This window comes from Athene cunicularia (genome assembly GCF_003259725.1).
Source record: "Athene cunicularia isolate RWA chromosome 4 unlocalized genomic scaffold, athCun1 chr4_part2, whole genome shotgun sequence".
NCBI classification, from domain to species: Eukaryota; Metazoa; Chordata; class Aves; order Strigiformes; family Strigidae; genus Athene; species Athene cunicularia.
In genome coordinates, this window is record NW_020799099.1 from 12,215,602 (window position 1) to 12,236,760 (window position 21,159).

The 21,159-nt window shown below is 41.8% G+C and overlaps 1 protein-coding gene across 25 annotated transcripts in view; it reads left to right on the top strand.

The window, feature by feature from the left end:
* The window catches only part of ADGRL3 (adhesion G protein-coupled receptor L3), a 528,954-nt gene that overhangs the window by 155,603 nt on the left and 352,192 nt on the right, over positions 1–21,159 (top strand). Inside the window, exon 3 of one of the 25 annotated variants that reach the window (XM_026847559.1) lies at positions 17,227–17,297. The exons of the other annotated variants lie outside the window; for them this stretch is intronic. The gene's annotated coding sequence lies outside the window, so the exon portion shown is untranslated. The remainder of the gene's footprint in view (positions 1–17,226; positions 17,298–21,159) is intronic. 25 annotated transcript variants of the gene reach the window in all.

A 21,159-nucleotide genomic window follows, 5' to 3' on the forward strand; every position in this document is an offset into this window, starting at 1 on the left:
AGCATCTCAGGCAGCTGACTTGAGGATCCTCTTGAAAGAAATGTGGATTTTTTCAGTGTTGAACAGACTGTACTTATCTCAACTTCACTTAACCTACTTTTTAAAATACTGTGTTCCTGTCCCTTTCCTGACATGTCTCCAGAGCTTACTCTGTGTCTCTGAATTCTGGATGTTAAAGGAGGCTTTGCAGGTGAATGTCTTCCTTGGAAGGAGATTTGGTTTCGGTGGGTTTCTTTTGGTTTTGGTTGTTTGGGTGGTTTTTTTTGGGCTATGGGACATTTTGTAGATTTGTGCAGTGCAGGTTGAATCCCCAGCTATTTTGCTATTAGCTCCTGCCGGTTTTGAGTGTTGAGACACATCCATCCCTGAGTAGCAAGAATATTGCAAACCATGTTGTGTGTTGTCTGAGCAGGTGAAAAAAAAATTAGTTTTGGAAGACTGCATGAGCTCCTGCTGCAGGGTGGGGTCCCCTACCAAGGTCCAGCTGATAGCCTGCAAGTGGATTTTGGGTGGTTTGGGGAGCAGAGGAGGCCTACTTTGTCCTCAAGCTAGCTATGGTGATGGCAGATTGGGGATTGTCCTATGGGGCTTGTCCTTAGATGAGCAGTGTCAATTTGCTGCAGGGCCAGCCATGATTCTGCAGCTGTGTGAGCATCATTGCTTGAGTGGCTGTTGTATTTGTTGCTGTCTGTGGGAACATGTCTGGAAGGGATTGCTGCAGGCCAACCCTTGCCACTTTGGTGCAGTCTCAGCTCTGCCTGTCTTAAGACTTTTTTGGCATTCCTGCTGAGGGGTGCACACTCATACTGACCAATGCTTAGGAAAAGTGCCTTGGCACTGGTAGGTTGGTTTTTGGGTTTTTTTTTGAGTAAACTTCCAGTGTCTAATAATACCAAGGCTGATAAATCTGTAGTTTGGTACAACAGATCAAGGCAGTACTGCCTGCTCTAAGAATAATGCTGTCTCCGAAGCACATGGAGTAGGATTAAACGGTTTTCCAGCAACTTGCTGCCATCTGTGCAAACCGTTTCCTAAAATAATCTGGTAAATGCCTGTGGGAAGAGCCACAAGTCTGGTTGTGTTTGCAAACCAGTATGTTAGTCATTGGTGTTGTCTGCATGATTAGGTATCAGGAGCCTAGGTGGAAGGACAGCAATAGGTGTATGGCAGGTACAGAGTGGGTGCATGGGGTAATGCTGACTCTTTGGAGGTGGTGAGGAAGGAGAGGCAGCGTGTACCAGAGAATTGGGAGGTTTTGAATCCTTGCTCAGCAGAGATGCCTCCCATAGCATCAGTGTTATTAAGCAGAGATTGGCCATCTAGGAGCAGTGCGGCAGCGGTGGTGTTATTATTAAATGATCTCTGTAGAGATGAGAGGCTTTTATTTCTATAAATTCCCTTTGAGTGAGATCCTGCGGTCTCCACTTGCATTCAGCAGCTTGGTTTTCTGAATCCCATGGGTTTTGGTGAGAGCTTTTGTGTGCTAAACCCTGCTCAGCTTGAATATTGGTGGAATAATCTGGTTTTATTACCCCAAGTGTTACATTAAAACTCTGTAATTAAAAGGGGGAGAGGAATCTTGACAGCATTCTCCTTTTCATACTGCTGTCTTGTTCAAGAAATGTATCTTTCCGAGAAGCCTTCACACTGAAGTGTGTGTCTTTGCGGAAGGAAAAACAAATACTGACTCTGACATAAGCTCCATTCTTCCTTGAGGCCTGTGAGATAGCAGCATAAAGTGTGACATTTAACATGAACCTTTTCTAAAGGCTTCTGGATAACTGTGAAGGATCCCTTTGTTCAGACCAGTCAGTTTTCACAGCTCTTCTGCGCAAAATCTGGAGGGGAGGATGAAGAGCAAGTAACCCTCCCCTCTGGTCTGGGAAACACTGTATTAAGAGGTCTGGTTTTAGCATTTGTCTTAACTCTAAATTGATACGGTTTCAGCTGTCTTGCTTGTTTTATTTCCTTTTTGCTGGAAACTGGTGGGTTCATGACGATGAATTCAAATTTGTTATACTGATGCTTGCCATACTTGAAATGACTTGGCACTGTGAAGACCCCAGTACTGCAAAATGGTCTGTTATTCTGATGACCTCTCCTTTTGTAAAAGCAGGATTAGTCATTATAGTTTATTTGGTGACATGCCATCAGCTGTCAGTTGTTTTATATGGAAATTGTGAGCTTTTTGAGGTAGAAGGTGTCATTCTGGCTACTTGAAGTTATACCACCTAGGGCAGTGGGGCTTTGAGCCAGGGCTTCAGTCTTTTGACTGAAATTATAGGGAAGGCATTTTGGTTTGCAACTGGAAGGCCTGGAAAAAAAATAAAAATCTTTCAATCATGGTAGACCAGTTCTCTTTTAATGGTCTGAAAGAAAATGGTCCTTTTCTGAAAGATTAGTGAATCAGTTTGAGGCTTGTAAGTAAACCAGAACATGCTCTCCATTAGAAGAGTGACCTTAAACCAAACCTACAAGTTTTAGCACTGTAAGTGGTAAGAAGCACTTACATCTGGATTGAAGTTGTAAATCTTTCTCTGGAATCGTGAGAAAAAGGTGAGGGGGCTATCCCAAGTCACAGCCCTCACTTTGGGTGGTGCTGACACTTCCCTGAACTTTCTTGGAGGCTTGAGCCGAATTTCAGATTCATGGTGAAACCTGAATGCAGGTCAGTCAGCACAGTGCTGCATCGGAGAGGGTAACAAAACCCCCTTGCTCAGTGCTATTTATAATCTTTTAATTTGTATTCTGGCCTGCTGAGCTCTCCAGGGGGCTGAAATAATGGTGACTAACTCAGCCCCCAAGAATGAACCGGTTCCAGCAGGGTTGCTCTCTTCTGTAGCTATTGAGTCCAAATTAAACGATCCTGTTGACCTATCTTTCCCCCTCTCAGAGGGGCCTTATAACATGGCACAAACACAAGCAGTGCTTTTAACAACATGACTGCCACAAATAGGAAGAAACTTGGTGTAGTTGTGCTTCCTCCTGGAAGATTCTCAAAGCCAAGGGTCTGGCGACACTGGCCTTCCCCTCTTTCTCCATAGGCTGTTTCATTGAAATCAATGGGATATTGGCAGTGTGTGTGTTCTGAGGGACTTAAAAATGGAGCAGAAAAACTGGAAGGTAATCTGAATTTGGAATAAACTCAAAGCAAGGTGCTTGTGGAGTAAGGGGAGCTGTAATCTCTAGTAGGTTACTTGAGAGCTGGTGACTTCCTCTGCCTGCCCCATTTTTCCTGTGTTTCCATCTTCAAAACCATTGTGTGCCTTGATGGCTTGTTTTATAATATGTAAGTGATGGAGATTATTTGCCTGGAATTTTGGATTTGTCTATTATGGGTTTTTACAGCTAGGAGAGACCGTTAGCTCATCCATTTTAACTTCCAGCATGTGACAATTCTTTTATTTTCCGAGGTGCTTCTCTCTCTGGATCTCTGTAGCCTTGAGTTTTAGGTAGTCTTATGTATTGCTGTTATTCCTACCCTTGTTTATACTCAATAATATATACTCAAGAATATATATATGTTTTTATATAAACTCTTGGATATCTCTGAACACAGCCATGTTGAGGCACACTATTCCCTCTTCTTCCCTTAGCACAGCCTCCAACAGTCCCTGTGCAAGCAGCATGTTTGAAGATGGGCAGTGCTGGGGTCTTGCTTCTCTGGCTATCATCCCTGTACTTCTTACAAATAATTTTAATGCGTATGTTTTTGTTTGGTTGTTGGTTGTTTTTGTTTTTTTCCCGTTCATCCCTCCTCTTCCGTGTTGAAACTTCAGTACTTTAATTGAGATGCTTTGTCCAGGGCTTTTTCACAAAGAATCTCAAAACCCCTTTTCAGGGCTGCTTTTGGTCTTCTAGTTATTTGCGATAAAAAGAAAACTTTCTGGGTTCATGGGACGTGGGGCAGCAGTGTGTGCCTACTTTGAGTACTCATCTTCTCTCACAAGTGACTTTTAAATATGATTCTATACTGTTTGGTTTTTTTTTATAAAGGATAAGGTGTGTGGCTGTTATTTAGAACTGTTTGTTATATATGGTGAATCTATAATACTTTTATAAACCAATTATATTAGTAGTAATATACACAGGATGCAGCTGTTTTAAGAGCTGTCTGCTTCTTATACAAGTAGCCAAATAAACTGGGGGAGGAAATAGAGTTGCAGATCAGAGAAGGGAACTGATCTAGGATTTTGCAACACTCTGAGTGTAGTTTTTGATTCAGAAATTTAAGGTGTGCTTTCTCATGGAGGCTGTACCCACAGTTCAATACCTGATTCATGGGCAACTGTGAGATACCGTGTGCTGATGCATCATGGTCTATGGGCACACGTTTGCTGTTGTCCTAAAGGGTATATGAAATACTTAGAGATAGCTTGCTCTCCTGTGAAAGCTATGTCCTGCTTTAATAGATTACTAAGGAATGTGATACATGATAACTTGTTTCAGAGCATAGTATTTGGGACAGTACAGTGGTAATGTTGGCTTTACAGGCATGTTGTCAGAGGCAGTTTTGTCCTGCTTGCAGACCATCTCTAGTCTTATTTTGGCCTGATTCCCACAGTCTTCCTTTAATTATAGTAGAAGTAATTTGGTCTCAGGAAATAGGGCTTTTTATTGTTAAAATTTATTATTCTGATTAAAAAACCTATGATGGCCAAGATAAAGTTAATGTTTCGTGTTTGCAGCTAGGCATCGGTTCTACGTTTATTCATATCCATCAGTACTTCTCTATTGTGGCAGAGTGCAGTTTGGATGAGACCTTAACACAGCACTTGAAAATGATGAAAGAATGTCTACTCAGGGTAAATCCTTGCCTGTCTCAGGCAGCTTTCTGGTACTTGGGTGTATTGGCCGTTTTGGCCTTGAGCACAGTTTAATGAGCTGCTGCTTAAGAGAGCAGAGGGTTCCTTTGGCTTTGTTGTGGAAGCTCAGTCTCTGTCATGCACTCACAAGAGAGGATGGTAGTTGGGGAAGACGCGTTGTGCTTTTACATGCAGGAGTGGTGTCTGCTGGTAGAGCAAGCCACTGAAAACAACTGTTCAGAATTACCTCTTCCAGCAGTTTCATTGTGAAACTCTCTGCATTTGGTATATTGAAATATCAGCTCCTTCAGTCCCATTACTGCATGAAAAAACAGCTTCTGATTTGGTCTGAGCTGTGGAGTGAACAAGGACCAAAAAAAGACAAAACAATTCAGAGAGCTCTCTGGTAAGGGGAAACATCTCCCCTTCCTCTCCACACCTGAAAAAACTAAAAGGTAAAGAACAGTCCAGTCAGTCCTTAAGGGGGATTTGTGTGTATTATTTTGTCTCCTTTAAAAAATTTACCAATTTTTGAGGCAAAGAACAGTAATAGATGGTCTGAAAAACAGAAGTAAGTCAAGTGCATTAGGGAATAACACTGTAGAGAAAGAACAGAGAGTGAAGGTAACAGGCTGCATTTGCCCCATCGTGGTTGTTTTGGGTTTTTTTGGTTTTGGGTTTTGAGGCTTTTTTTTGGCCCAGCATCAGGCATGGAGGTGCCAGCTCCTGGAACCTGGCCCTTTGATACTGCAAATTCTTTTTGTTCCTGTTCTGTGTTCATGCTTCTCTGTGCTGATATATAAGCAGGTGAGTGGAGGTATTGTAGAAGGTAAAAAAAAGTAATGAAACTTGGTCTTGCATTTGTTACTCAGTTGTTCCTGCATTAGGTGCAATGTATGCTGGGTTCCTCTAAAACTTGTGTTAAAGTAATATGAGCTTAAAAAAAAACCCCATACATGCATACATGTACACTGTTTACTGCTGGTCAGTAAACCCTGGAGAGAGATGTTTCATCATCTGCTGGCTGAGAGTTTAAAACCAACAAATCCATTCCCTGTGGAGATAAAGCCCTTGTGAACAGTTCATTATCGTAGTCTCTGATTTGCTCTTAAGCTCTTTCCTTCGGAGAAGCACCTGTTTAACAACCCTCTTGTGTTAAGAGCCTTGGGAAGATCACTGTGCGTTTGTGGGCTGTGCAGGCTGGCAGTGGGGAGAAGAGAGAAAGGGGGTTGTGTGTGTGAGTGCTGTTGCCCGGTGTGTGCTGACCATCTCCTTCACCTGTTCAAGTGAGCTGCTATGGGAGATAGCATGTTATTTCCCACCTCCATGCTAACAGAGAGCATCACCATGTGGGGCAGTGGGATGGCAGCTTTTGCTTGCCTGCTGTATCTGCCTCCTCACAGGTGGCTGGGATTTGCGTTCTGGGGGGAATAAGGATGGCCTTTTACACAGGCGAAAAAGAAAAGTGTTCGTGTGCTTGACCTGCATTGCAGTGGTGCCTGGCAGTTCACTTTTTTAGCTAATGCTTTGATGTGTATTTTCAGAGTGGCTGTGACACTGTGAAGGAGGGACAGTGACTGACCTGAATTTTGGTGGAAAAAACAGGCAGGCAGTGTCATCAAGTGCCAGAAGAAATTGATGATAGACTGGCAAATGATGTTTTATCTTGAGAATCTCACAACTCTTCCTTCTCTGAACTGCTGGTGTAGTTTCCAGTTGTTTTCCCCCTCCACTGTAAATAATCTTCCAAGGAGGGGGGCAATAATTTCTACATTGTAGAAAGTGCCAACATACACTGGTACTTATATAAAGAATGGATGCTTCCCTTTTTTTTTTTTTTTTTTTTTTTTTTTTTTTTTTAAAGTTCCTCCAGCTCTGACTTAAAAGGTTGTTTCTACAGAGGCAGCCTTTTTATTGCACTGTCTTCTACAGCCATAGTTGGAGTGGGTAAAAGTTTTTATAACACTTTTAATAGCTGGTGGTGAAGATACTGGTTATGTGTGCGATGCTGAAGAGCAGCCTCTTTGCATAGAATCATAGAATCATGTAGTCTAGAAAAGACTTTTGAGATAGAGTCCAACCATAAACCTGACACTGCCAAGTACCCCACTTAAACCATGGCCCCATCCACAACTCTTTTAAATATTTCCAGGAATGGTGACTCAATCACTTCCCTGGGCAGCCTGTTCCGATGCTTGAAAACTCTTTCTGTGAAGAAATTTTTCCTAATACCCAATCTAAACCTTCCCTGGTGCAACTTGAGGCCATTTCCACTCATCCTATTTCTCAGAGAGAAGAAAGAAGAAGAAGATAGACCAACAGCCACCTTGCTACAACCTCCTTTCAGGTAGTTGTAGACAGCAATAAGGTGACTTGGTTTGGACTGGAATAGCATTAATTTCCTTCCTAGTAGTAGTACAGTGCTGTGTTTTGGATTTACTGTGAGAATAATGTTGATAACACACAGTTTTAGTTGTTGCTAAGTAGCACTTATCCTAAGTTAAGGATTTTTCAGTTTCCCATGCTCTGCTAGCAAGCAGATACACAAGAAGCTGGGAGGGAGCATGGCCAGGAGAGTTGACCCAAACTATCCAAAGGGATATTCCATACCATAGAATGTCATACCTGTTACACAGACTGGGGTGTGTTGACTGGGGCCAGATGGCTTCTTGGGCATCAGTCAGCGGGTGGTGAGTAATTGCATTGTGCATAACTTGTCTTTTCTTGGGTTTTATGTCCCTATTTTTTCTTACATTCATTACTATTATTTTATTATTGTTGTTATATTTAATTATTAACCTGTTCTTATCTCAACCCATGAGTTTTACTTTTTTTCTAATTCTCCTCATTCCCCAGGGGAGTGAGCAGCTGCATGTTACTTAGTTACTGGCTGGAGTTAAACCATGACTTAAGGTCTCCCCTGAGTCTCCTTTTTTCCAGACTAAACAACCCCAGTTCCCTCAGCTGCTCCTCATAGGACTTGTTCTTTAGACCCTTCACCAGCCTCATTGCTCTTCTTTGGATGTGCTCCAGCACCTGAATGCCTTTCTTGTAATGGTTGGCCCAAAGCTGAACACAGTAGTCACCAGTGATGAGTACAGACGGACGATAACTTCACTAGTCCTGCTGGCTGCACTGTTTTTGATACAAGTCAGGATGCTAATGGCCCCCTTGGCCACCTGGGCACACTGCTGGCTTATATTCATTTGGCTGTTGACCAGCACCCCCAGGCCCTTTCCCACCAGGCAGCTTTCCAGCCACTCTTCCCCAAGCCTGTAGCATTGCATGGGGGTGTTATGACCCAAGTGTAGGACCTGGGACTTAGCTTTGTTGAGTGTCCTACATTAGGCCTCAGCCCATTGATCTAGATTGTCCAGATCATAGTTATGTTGGTAGCCAACCTAAAGAAAATGCTACCAGCTTCCTCCCCTTTTGTCAGCTTTCTCCATCACCTGTTTTCTGACACTTCTCAGTTATGAGTAGTGTTGCAGGGTTCCCTCTAGAACATGCCTTCCCAGAGAAAACAAATAGTTAACTTCTCCCTTCTCCCTTGTCTCTGACTCAGTGTCTGTGGTTTCACTATTGCAGTTCATCCAGTGCTCAGGTGAAGGTGATGCCCCAGGGTAGCTTCCCCTTAGCTTCGAATCAATTGAAGTTGGATGAAGCTGACTTTGTTTTGTATCTCTGATGTTCCTCCAAACAGTGTGACAAGTTTTGGGCTTTGTGCTCATCTGTGAGCTGAATTCTCACTTGAAATTCCATCTCCAGCTTGTGAGACTGCTGATACATACAACTGATGGCTACCCCTCCACAGGAAGTATTGTTTACAGGATACAAACTCCAAAAGCAGATTTACTGTGGAAAGAGATTTTCTAAATTATTGAGTCTTTCAATTTTGTTTTCTTACTTCCAAGAACCACGCGGGCATTTAATGCCCTCCCTAGTCCACAGGAAATGAACTCCAGGTTGAATCAAAGGACATCCCATGGGAGCGTGCTCTCTGTGAAACATTGCTGGAAAGTGAATAGCTTCTGTGGTGTTTTTTTTCTTACAGCATACACATCCAAGTCCCTCTTTTAAAAAGAGGGAGTGATTTTGTTGTGCTTGTTCAAGTGCTCCAAACTTCCTCTTTTTTCTGAATGAAAAGAAAGAAGACTCTCTTTGGTATAGCAGTACTTTTTTGCTTGTATAGCTGTACATCCCTGTGACATCCAGCCAGGGCCAGTGTTGTATGTGGATGTGCAAACCTGTACAGAGACTGCCTGGCTACAGAGAGCTTCCGTTCATATCCTTTTCTGCTGCTGTGTCACATTTTAGTTGTGTTATGCCTTTGTAGGTTTTGCTTAATGTTTGGTATTTCAGGCCAAGAACCATGCCTTTTAATCAGGCTGCAAATCACATGGTACTTTTTGAGAATAATAGTGATTTGCTGTCAACTTCTCAAAGCTGCAAAGAAAGTTAAAATAAATTCTTACCAGCACAAAGGGTGATCACCTTTTGATGAATAAACTTGCAGTCAGTTAACATAGTAACTATAATGTCTCCAGACATCTGTCCTCTCCCTTTTGCCAGCTCTCCATATGGCACAGTTTGTAGGCAGAGAGTAAAAAGGAAATCCCTCATGAAATGTGTTGCTGTGTTTCATGGGACTGTTCCGTCCACAGCCGCTGCCATGATCCAACCCTGAAATTGGCCCCATACATGCAGAATAACGTGGTGCTTCTTCATAAGTAAAGCCCTGCAGGGCTTTAGAGCACAGAAGGTACCTGCTGCCACAGCATCATCCAGTCCTCTGCAAAAGATAAAACTGCTCATGAGCACAACTTTGTTGTAAGGAAGATTTTGCTGCTCATCAAGGGAGGGTGCATTGTGGAGGACAGTTAAAATAATCTGGGTATAAAGATAGCTCTTCTCATGCAAAGAGGGAACTATGGGTATTCATCAGTGAATTCTCCTTGGAGTTTTGGAGCTCAGACAGCCAGATAGTGTTAAGACATCTGATACAGGATATACTGTGGCTTGAACCCCCTGCATCTTCAAGAATAAAAACAGTTTTGAAAATGGCTTTTGCTTTAAATTAACATATTCTTGGTACACAGCAGGAAAGAAGTTTAAAAAAATCTAAAACTAGCCAGGAAAGAACATAGGTAGTTGATAGGATGGATAGGGAGGGAGGGGAGAAAAACAAATGCTTGCTTATTTGTTTATTTTTAGTCATTATCATAGACAAGTCTTGCTTTTTTTCTAATTTCTCAGGGGCTGATGGCAAAAGCTAGTCAAAATATGTTTGCACCCATGTTACTCACTTGCTGTTGCAACAAATGTGAGACAAGGTCTGTATGTGACATTCCTCTTATTTCCTTAGATCCCAAGCAGCAAAGAGATTGCCAGATAGTCTGATAAATGGCTTCAGGATAACCTGGGATTTTGTGAGCCCTTGAGGATTAGGTGCTGGGACATAAACATCTGCTGCTTTTGTGAATTGGCTTCATCACCCTCTTGTGGTAGTGAGTTCCCTGACTTAGGTGGGACAGGGGGAATTTCTTCAAGATGTTTTCATCTAATGTTTTTTAACACTGCTGCATGACCCTTGATCTTGTCTTGGAGAACATCAAGTGCCCAGGCTACCCGAGTCTCTGCACACTGTGACTGAGCCCCTTCGCTGTTGCTTTGGATGTTCTGTCTATGCTAAATGATAATGCTTTCATCATGTTATCTCTAGTTGGTTCTACTTTGAGCCTGAATCATTGCTTTTCTTTGCAGTACTGGGATCAGGAGACGAGATTTGTGTTGAGTTTTATAGAAGCAAGGAGACTGCTTGCTAGCATGTGATGTGTTTCACCTTTTGAGATTGTAAAACTGCTTGTTAAATTAGTTCTAGCTACTAACTAAAGGGGTGGTGGACATTTAGTAGTCAACTCTGTGTTCATGGACCTAAATAATGTATTGGTTTTACACTGACTTCTACAATATGAAAGGAAAGTATTTGCCTGCTGATAAGAAAATTAAAGCACTGGAGAGTGAGGTAGGGAAGAAGCACAGGAGTAGAAATAGGGGCAAGAAGAGGGAAAAAAATGACTGCTGACTGGCTTGTAACCGTACTTTCTGACCTAAACTTCCTGCATGTTCAAATGTCTGGGGTCCTTTCATATGTCTTTGAATAGTTCAGCAGTGTTATAGGTCAAAATCCAAAAGATTGCTTTATTCAGCTGGGAGGAGGAAGTATTTGAATCATGAGACTTTGAGCATAGCTCATTATTGCAGAGAGGGGGTAATATAAATTGGGGGAGCCATTAACAACAATTAAAATTTATTATAGTGGTACCATAATTGGTACCTCAGCTGAGCGAGAAGTACTCCAAGCCAGTTGTATTAAGTGTTCATTTCTGAGATGCTGACAAAGATTTATGGTTTCTTTTCTGTAAGTCCCATTTAGTCTCTGTAGCACTACATCTTTTACTGATGCACATAAGAAACAGGTACTGTTAATGCCTGGACTGTTTCTCTGAAGGGTATGTTTAAAATCTGATTATTTTGGGGGAGAGGGAGAAACATTGTAGACCTTGGGCTACCTTTTGTAAAGGCTGAATTGGTTTTAGAGTACTGATGTAGGTGTTGGTTGACTTCTTAAATGCAGCCTGACCCCTTCACCTGGTGAAGGACAGACAGCAGCTGTGTTCTCACCATGTTTTTGGCCTGCTGTGACACTTTGGGGCTCTCCCATGGTTTTGAGGCACTCAGTCTCAGATAATTATCAGAGTCTTCTGCAAGACGTTATTCCTACTTGCCTGGCCTAAAAGCTATATTAGCAGTTTAATGGCCCCTCGGTACACCTGATATGTCGTGGATTGGGGTCCGAAAGCAGCACTGGGGATCTGTGTCTGTTCTCCTGGGTGGCCAGAAGCCTCGGCGCTGGTTTCCACAGAGGGGCACCAGTGAGTACAGCTGCTTTGTGCCGTGGGCCTGCTGGTCACTGTGGACTCAGAGGAGGGGAGGGAAGGAGGCAAGTTGCTGCTTGGGGGCCATGGAAGTGAGGCCTCGGGGTCAGGGGTTGTCGTGGGGCCCAGGGGCCCTGGTGGTGGGGCCTGGGGCTGGTGGCCCCCAGAGAGCCCGTCTGAGTGCCCTGAGGTGGTGCTGCCCCACCAGGGCCTCTGTCCTGTCCCCCGTGAGGGGAGGGAGCAGGGCCGGGGGTTGCGGATGCAGTGACCAGGCAGGTCTTCCCCGAGATGCCGCTCAGGAGGTGTGTGGGACCTCTGCAGCCCCTTCCTACCCATGCTACTTCTGCTAAAACCCCCAAATCTCCACTAGTTAAAGAAATTCCCTTGGAGGCCTCTGACACGGTGTTGAAGGCATCCTCCCCAGCACCCTGTGGGGATGCACTCTGCAGTAGAAAAGCACTTGTAACTAATGTAGCCTTTCACGTTCCAGGCCTTTTAAAAATAATTTTAAATAAGACTACAAATGATTAAAACTTTGTATGAAAAATTGTCTATATGTATGATACATATGTATGCAACTTGCATATATTTTTCAGAAGGAGAAATATACTTTAGCTGTCAGGACTTGCTGCCGCTGTGGTCTTTGAACTTGTAATCTTCCTAAACATCTCCTGACCCTCATAGCTGTCTAGCTGGTATTTACTGTTTTACTGATGTGTTTATCCCCCAGCTATTTTCTAATCCTGCCCTGGGTTTACCCTGAGACTGGAGGAGCAGTGGGGCGGGAGGGGAAGGTAAGTGTGTTCCCAGAAGCCTTTCACCTGGATGGGAAGGAAGACAGGGACATATGAGTCTCCAGTGGTTGACAGGCTTTTCTACCTGTGGATGCATATTAAAATAAGTCCATGCATTAATTTTAACTTTTTTTTTGTCCCTGCATAGTGATATTCTTTGTCTGCACTCCCATGTGCTCAGCTGGAGCACTTTTCAGTCAGGCAGAGCGTGTCACAAACCCATCCAGGTAGCTTCGCTGAGTTGCCTGAGGTTGTCATAACTAAGTGTTCAGCCTGATAAATCCGCAGCAGAATAATTTAAAAAACAATTTTTGTTCATAACGTATTTTGACAAACTTATAATGCAGAACATGCTACCAAGGGTTCTTGTAATTATCTAAGTGTGACTTAGGTTTTTAGGAGGTATTAATTAGGAGTTTCAGTCTCTGGTTTTCCATTTTGCAAGGTGATAGAAATGTTTCAGAAGGTGAAGAAAACAGTGTTGGAAGTATAGGTCTACAGAATCAATAGGTTCACATGGCTGCTGGTTTGGTTAGTGGCTTACCAATATTGGCCCTGAACAGTATTGATTTAGTTTTCTCACTGTCGCTATAGCATAGCTTTGCTTTACACCACAGAGAGACAAGTTGCATGTTTTCAGTTCGCAGTGATTTTGATGCAGGCTGCCTTTGGAGTTGCTAGCCTCCCAGACACAATTACTATCTTTGTGAAGATGAGCTCTTGCTTTGGTGGTTATCCCTGCGATCTTTTCTGTCCTGCCTCTGATAACCATGCTGTGGTGTTCCTCAGTATTCTTTTTTATCCTTTTGCTTAAAAAGGGAAAACCTTTTCAGATACTGTTTGGTTAAGACGACAGAGGAACATGTTTTAAGAGTTGGGGCTTGCTGCATTTAACAGGAAATTTGCCAATTTAAATTTCAGTGATGAGATGTAGAGATGCTGAAGGGCTATGAGAAAGCTTAGTCTTGAAGTGTGGACTGCAGGTATTCCCTGAAATTATATATGTGACAATGGCTTCATTAGACAGGGTGAGCCAGTCTCACTTAAACTGGATAAAATCCTGCTGCTGACTGGAAGATTAGTATTCACAAATGCATCAAAGGTGCTGGCTGTTTTTACAAGGAAAGGTAGCATAGCGCTGCAGAGAGGAAGGCACAAGGAGGTCCTATGGATCAAAAGTACTATGCCAACTAATTCAGGATTCAACCCTTTTTTATTTTCATTTCTTTTCTTTTTTTAACGGACAACCCTGAGCTTTAATTCCAATTATTCCTTACATGAGCTTTTCAGGTCTACGGTGTTCACTTGGACAACGCTGCCATGCTTAGTAGGGAAGACTCTGATTCTGCCTCTCCAGTACCAGTCATTTGTAGATGAGAATAGCAAGACCTAGATTAGGGCAGGGAAAGATCAGTGAAAGAACACTTCAGTCTCGCACCTTGCTTCTTTGAAAGCTAAATATTAGTGAATGTGTTTCAGGGCAGGTAGGAAGCTAAAATATGTAGAGGGAGCTGAAATGCAAGAGAGTCTTGCAGAGGTAAGTGCTTGAACTGATTGTGTGGCACTTGAGGATGGCAGTGCTGGAATGTGCTTCACTCTCTTGCTTCTTTTTCCTACTCCCTGCTTTTTTTCCTGAGTAGTGCTGAAGTTGGTAGGGATGGACAAAAGAACACGTTGCATTCATCCTTATTGCTGGTACTGCTGAGTGTGCCACCAGGGAGTAAACCCACAGTTTGACTAGCTGTTCTGGTTTAATTATGGCTAACTTCTAATTAATCAATAAGGAGAATATAATTCTGGGGAGATCTGCATTCTCCACTATTCTCCACTCGTTACCTTTCAGTAATGTGCTGGTCTGTCTGTACTTCTCCCCTTAATCTTGTTTTTCCCTACAGTGATGAAAGGCAGCATTTCTGGGGAGAAAGGCAGTGGGTTTGGGACTGAGCCCAACGGGGTGGAAGTTCTGGGTATTAAAGAGATGAAGGGTACACAGGCTGAAGTATATTTGGTAGTAGGAAAAAGCGCACTTGAAAATGTATGTGGATTTTGCATTGGAGGAGGACGGGGGAGAAAGGACTTGCCTTTTTGCTGAGGGAAGCATAACAGAAATATGATGGGGAATTGGGGTCATCCAGCACCAGCCTTCATTTGCCCAGGAATGGTGATTCCTCTGGTTCTCTCCTCTCAGCTCATAGTAGGCTGCTTAATGGTCTGACTACTTTATGCAACAGTGATATGAGTCATCACATTGCACGCATCTTCTCCATTGAGTAGACAAAAAGTTACTTTATTGGAAATTTTGATGAGGAGAAAAAAATATGGGAAATACTGTTTTCTCCAGCAAACGGTGACTTTTCTGGCTGATACAAGATTTTGATAAAAAAAAAAGTTTCAACACAACTGAAATATTTTCTGTTAAGAGCACCTTAGTTTCTTAAAATGAAACATTACCAGAAAAAGTAATTTCTAACTGTGTAATAGGAAAAAACAATTTAAATACTGAAATTGATGCTTTATTTTCAGGAAAACGTAAAATTCAGAAAAAAAAAAATCAGAAAAATGTCATTTTGATCAGCAATGCTGGGGCAACAATAAATCTGTATCTTCTATTGTTCCACAGAAGACTTTACATAATTCTAATTCTTAAGGAAGCGGTGAAGGTAACTTCTCCAGGATATCCCTGATACATGCAGGTTGGTTGAAAAGTTCCTGCCATTCCACAGTCAGTGAGCCAAGGGCTTCTGGTCCCTTAGAGTTAAATTCAGCTCTGCTGCTGCGTAACCTGGAGTGATTTTCTTGCCTCCTTCCTTCCTCTTCAGGTGATGTGGCTTGTAAAGACTTCAGGCTTGTAAAAGCACCTAATTTTCTTGTGTTTGAGCGGACAGTGTTTGATTCAAAATGGTAGGGTTTTTAAAAAGAAAGACAGTTGTAAATGAGAAGGAAATTCCTGGATGTTTCCCAGCCTGATTGCCATGAAAAGGCATTTTTGTTGCCTACTGCCAGTATGTGACTCTGGAACTCAAGACTCCTCACAGGTGAAGACTTAGACTCTGTCTCTTTGCCCAGCATTGCTGTCTCCCTCTAGCTGTGACTGAAGTTGAGAGAAAGTGCTTGTTTGGGTTCCCCCCACCCACCCGTCCTTCACTCTGCTGATCTGAGCCACATGTCAGTGGGTTTAATTCCTAATGTAGGAGGAAGAAATCATGCATAAATTCCTTGTTAAAGTTCTGATAGCAAAGTGTGTCCCCCATGGGCTCTCCCTACTCTCTCACCCTAAAGCTATCTCCAGTCTGAAATCTACTGGCATGCAGTGCTTCGTTTTATACCTGTAGATTTCTGAAGTGTTTGATGCTAAACTGTTACTGGTGATTGCATCTGGTTTATGAGTGCTATTTCTGTGTTATTCCTTAATGAGACAGCTCTAGCTGGGATCTTGGTCTGTGGGCTTGTGTATGATACACTGCTGAATTACACTGGCTGCATTTGCACTGAACGTATACTCTGGGTAAAGGCAGTGTTAAATTGTGTGATCAGAACGAACACCGATGCCAGGAAGCAATCTACCCCTCTTGCTCTCAGAAGACATGCTCAAGTGTTCCCTCCCTGTTTCTATTATAGTCCAGGCAAAGCCTGAATGGAAAAATGATACTTTGGAGAAAATTAATTTTAGGTATTGCTCTTTTTGTTGATGGTCAGTTTGGATCAACAGGTCCTGACCTCCTCTTAGCTGAAATACAGTTTTCTTTCAATTTAGACAATGCCTCTTTGGGATCTCTTTGCTTTAGAAGTGAAAGTTTTATAAATGTAAGGTAAGCAGTGGATGAAAGGATCTTAATGTTAGACTTTTAGCCATCAGTTGGCTCTGTTACATCTGATAGATTTCCCATCACAGGCGATCTGTGTTCTTGCTTGCTCAGATCCACACTAGTGCCAAGTGCCAAACAATGACACTATCTATCTTTCTGCACAATTTGCCAGTTTTGGTTACTTTTGAAGCCCAGTATTCGTGCTCTGGCCTTGTGAATCTCCCTTATAGGGAGAACAAAATGAACAAACAAGTGATTGCTTTAGCAAAACTGTTTAGGGCTGATTTCTCTGTCGTTTATCCCCTTGTTTTATAAACTAGACTGCTTACTCTTACAGTAAAATAAGTCAAAGTAAAGATGTAGTAAAAAGTAGTCACTTGTTTACCGTGAATGGCTTTTCAGATGATCGAATGAAATACTCTATTGCAGTTCCACTTCCAACTATGACCTTAAATAACAAATGTTTTACTTGCTGCTTGCTAGGCTTAGGGTCATGTTTTCAAAGGCCCTCTGGTTGTACTTCTTCCTACAGAACTCAGTGGGATTTTGCCAGTGGCCTCAGATAAGTTAGCATTAGAGCAATGCTTTTGAAACCCTCTCCTGCAGAAGATGAGATATGTGGTCTTCCTTTCACAAGGAACATTTCAGGAGAAATCAAAGTTCTCCTCCCTCTTCCCCCCAAACTCATCTTGCATATCAAACGTAGCTACATTTTGGTATTTATAGAGTCCCCTGCAAAATATTGCAAGAGACAGGCCCATACATCAGTTTGATTATCTTGCCTTATAGTTGCCAGAGGTGCTTAATTTCCTCTTTGGAATTGAATGTGATTTTTACAATTAAATGATTCTTCTTGACTACCGAGACATCTTGCTTTTTCTAGGTGGAAGCACTACATTAAGAGTAAAATCAGAAGTGGACTTGAATGCTCTATATGTACCATCACAAATAAAGGTGTTATTACAAATTTTACAACTATTATACTTCAGGAGTATGGAAATGAGACATTTTACTGTTTTCTTAGAAATAATGGAAACTGAGTAATTAAGTTCATTGCAGAGTCTCAGTGGTTCAGCCATCCCATTTCAGTTTGACTGTATTTGATGGTATTTGATTTTGCCAGATGCCTGTGACTGACTGATGTGTTTACATTGTTTTCTTGATCGTTTTAAGTTCCGTGTGTCCTTAACTTCCATAACGTTTTACATTTTTAATTGCTTCAGTTTGCAAACCACAAATGAGAGCATTGTTGTTGAGTATAGTCACTCTAGTCCTGCAAGAATTTATCTAAAAGACTAATTTCAATCCCTTAATTTTAGGGGGAGTTAAGCAGGAAAGTAGGAGTAGGTTTACTTGGGGAAAAAGGCACTGCGAAGGTAAGAAGGTTTCAGGGTTTGGTTTTTCCTTTCTTCCATGATACTGCATCTTTAGATAAATTTCTATGGTAAGAACTGCTTTTAGTTTTCCTGTGGATCTTTCAGTGACTGTTACTACATAATAGGCCATTAAGAAATGTGTTTAATTTGAGGCTTACCAAGGCAGGCACATTTGCACATCTAAGATTAGCAAATTTCAAAATGGGTGTATTTTCTCTTTTGGCTGGTTGCTATGAGGCATGAAAACAGGGCAAGTGTCTTGCATTCCTTACTCAGCTGCCCAAGACAATTCTCTTAAAAAGCACGTTTGTCCTGATTGTCCTCGCAATTAATTTCTGCAGGAAATCACTCAAGGAATTAATTAATTTTAGCCTTTCACCCACCCAAACATTTTATAGTTTAGAAATTTTATAGTACTCTGTAAAAAGCACATGTACTTCCTGGAGTAAGATCATCTTTTGCAAAACTTGCTTTTCTTTTGCACAAAGCAAGTATTTTTGTCTCTAAAAATACCTTTTGCAAGAATTAGGGGGCCAGTCCCTTTGGAGAAGCAATCACTGCGTTGGTCTTTGTGATGCCAGGTTGCAATGCAAGAGTGGAGAGCTGATAAAATTCCAGCTGGGTTTAAATGTTCTGTTTAGTTAAGATCTCTCTTGTAGTTTCAGCTGGAAATATCTGGCCTTTGTTTCACTTCAAAAGGGAAAAGAGAAGTTTGTGATCTGTATTATATAAATATTTTATCCATCCAGAGTTTCTAGTATTAAATGTTTCTTTTGTCGCACCAAGAGAAGGATTGACTTTCAGCTGTCATGCAGTGGCCCGTTTGGACTGCAAATCACTGTGTATAGTTGCATGATGCTCCTCACTAGGAAGGGGATCAAAGATGCTGCAGTCAGACAGCTTGTCTTTGAGGGGGGACTGCTGGCTTGGGGTAATACTACAGTACCTTCAGACACAACTGAGCCCTCATGTTTTCACTGGAGAAGGGTTTAGCAGCATTTTATACAAGATTGGTTAGTTTTGTCCTTCAGTGTTGGGAAGGCAGTAAGAGGGATGCTGAAGATATTACCTCATTTCTGTAAGGTTTGACAGGAGCTTTGCTATCCAGGTGCTAATTGAGTTTCAGTGCCAAAGTAGTAGCTTGGAAACAGACTGGGTTCACCGCTAACCTAAAAAATCTCCAAAGTATCCTTTGGAGAGGGAGAAAGGTAAGGCATCTGCAAATCACTGGGGAGGGGGTGCAAATATTTTTGTCAGAGATTGGACTGTGTCCAGTTGCTCTTACTGGTAGGGCTGCTCCTGCAGGGATTAAGGAAATGTTGAGTATTTACTGCTTGTTATGGAAGTCAGCTGGAAATAGTCCACTTGCTGGCTAAAGCTTGGCTTCAGAGTTGAAGGGCACACATGGAAATCCCAGCCACTATCTCTTTACACCTCTATTCTCTGCAAGAGTGTTTTCCTCCCGTTCCTTGTTGATTGCATAACATGAGGGAGGGAAGCTGTGTTTTTATTTGAGAATGCCCAGGACCTTTAATAACTAGGCTTTGTGTTAAATGGTGACCTCTGTTAGTAGAATAGAAATAATAACAAAAGTATCTGTGCAGAAAATTAGTGCAATAATTAAATGTGTCCCTTCCTGTCCATCCCCTCCCTCTGTGTGTTGTGTCTCGTCTCTCCCCTCCCCACCCCCCCCCAAGGATCAGAGAGTCTGGACTCTTGATTAATGTGCAACAGAAGTCAGTAGTGTGCTAAAATGTGAAAAAACGGGCTCTTTGTTATTAATACACAGACATTTGCTGTAAGGAACAGTAAAACTTTCTGTTCTGTTATTTGGTCTCTTGTTTTTTCTGTTATTCCTGTGTATGTAGCTCACTGGGAAATACCACACCTAGAAATTTAGATGCAACATCTATTCTTCTGCTTACATGTCTCTTTTTTTATAATGCAGAATGCTGCTTCTGTGTTACTGTCTTGCTTTCCCAGTCAGTCTATGGACTGGCTTTGCCTCACATGCCTGCTCTTTTAATACTACTACATCAAGTCTGTTTGTTTTTCTCCTAACAACCCATTGGGCTGCTCTATTGTCTCTAGGTCTACGAAGAAGATTTATTTATTTTTTTTTTTTTTTTAAACTTAAGATTGACTGTTGCATTTTTCAACACAGGCGAAGTTTTTCACCTACTAATGATAATTTCTGAGAGTGTCTGCAAAGAACAAATCTTAGCTAAGATTTCTCCAACACAGCAAGGTCAGGAGTTTTTCATAACTTTTATTTCTCTACAGACTTTTTCTTAATTTGCATCATTTGGTTGAATAATATAACCCTCCTAATATTTTCCAAGCCACTTACACTTAACTAATCACTTACACTAATCTTCAGCATAAACCTCATTGATTTTATTTCTCACTGAAAACATCAGTAGTAGCAAATATGATCCTATTGGCTCACAGTCTATTAGAAATAAAATTATATTAAATATCTTGTGGGGTGTGAAGAGGTTAAGTCAAGGAGAGTCGTCTGAGAAAGTCATCCTGGTGTAAAACATAAATCTGGTTTATATTTAAACTACGTGTCACCCACCAGCCAAAAATAGCAATGATCATTAAAACCCAATTTGCTGCTAAACATTAATAGACATTTATTACATCATAACAGTTCTGGAAGACAATTAAACTTAACTTTTTCATAAATAACTTTCTTGTAAAAATATGTTATTCACCTGGCTTTTGTGATTAATCTCGTTTGCCAGTGATTTTTGTTTCGTTTGATAGTGTGTATATGTGTTCAGAATTGTGTGTGTAGGTGATCTCTTGTTACTCTGATTCTTTCAAGAGCAGTACATTTTAAATGGGAAAAACACTTAACCTTGCTTATACTGCCTGTTAATTTCCTGATCAACCCAAAAAGTGACGGAAATTACACTTTCTTAGTGCAAAACAAGTATTATCTGTTGCCATCCATTTGAGAAAGGGATAGTAAGCAAGAGCAGAATAAAAAGGTGCTGGAGACACATTTTACAGATAGGAAATAGATTACAGCTTTGCTGCTGTTTTCACTGCAATTTCTTAGTGAGGGAGTACTCCTTCCCTTTTTTTATTACCGCATATGTGCGAGTAGTGACTGGAGCTGGAGTAAGTCAAAGGCTGAGGAAATCCAACATTGTCAAAAAGTAGTGCTTCCTGTGACGGATGCAGTTGTGACCCTGGTATTTCGGTGCACGTGTTGCTGTCTGTCAGGTCCTTGCTGCTGTGGGCCCTGTGAAACAAGCCATCGTAGAGGCCAGGCTGTCTGCTTCAGCTCAGCAGTGCTCAAATCTCTGTAGCTGTTGATGTCTTTAACTTTGCTGTTTAACCTTCATATCCAAAGAGCTGTGGGGCCAACTGGGCTGCAGAGGAGTGTGCCAAGAAGTGGACATAAGGTAGTTCCTTCCCCCTTCTCT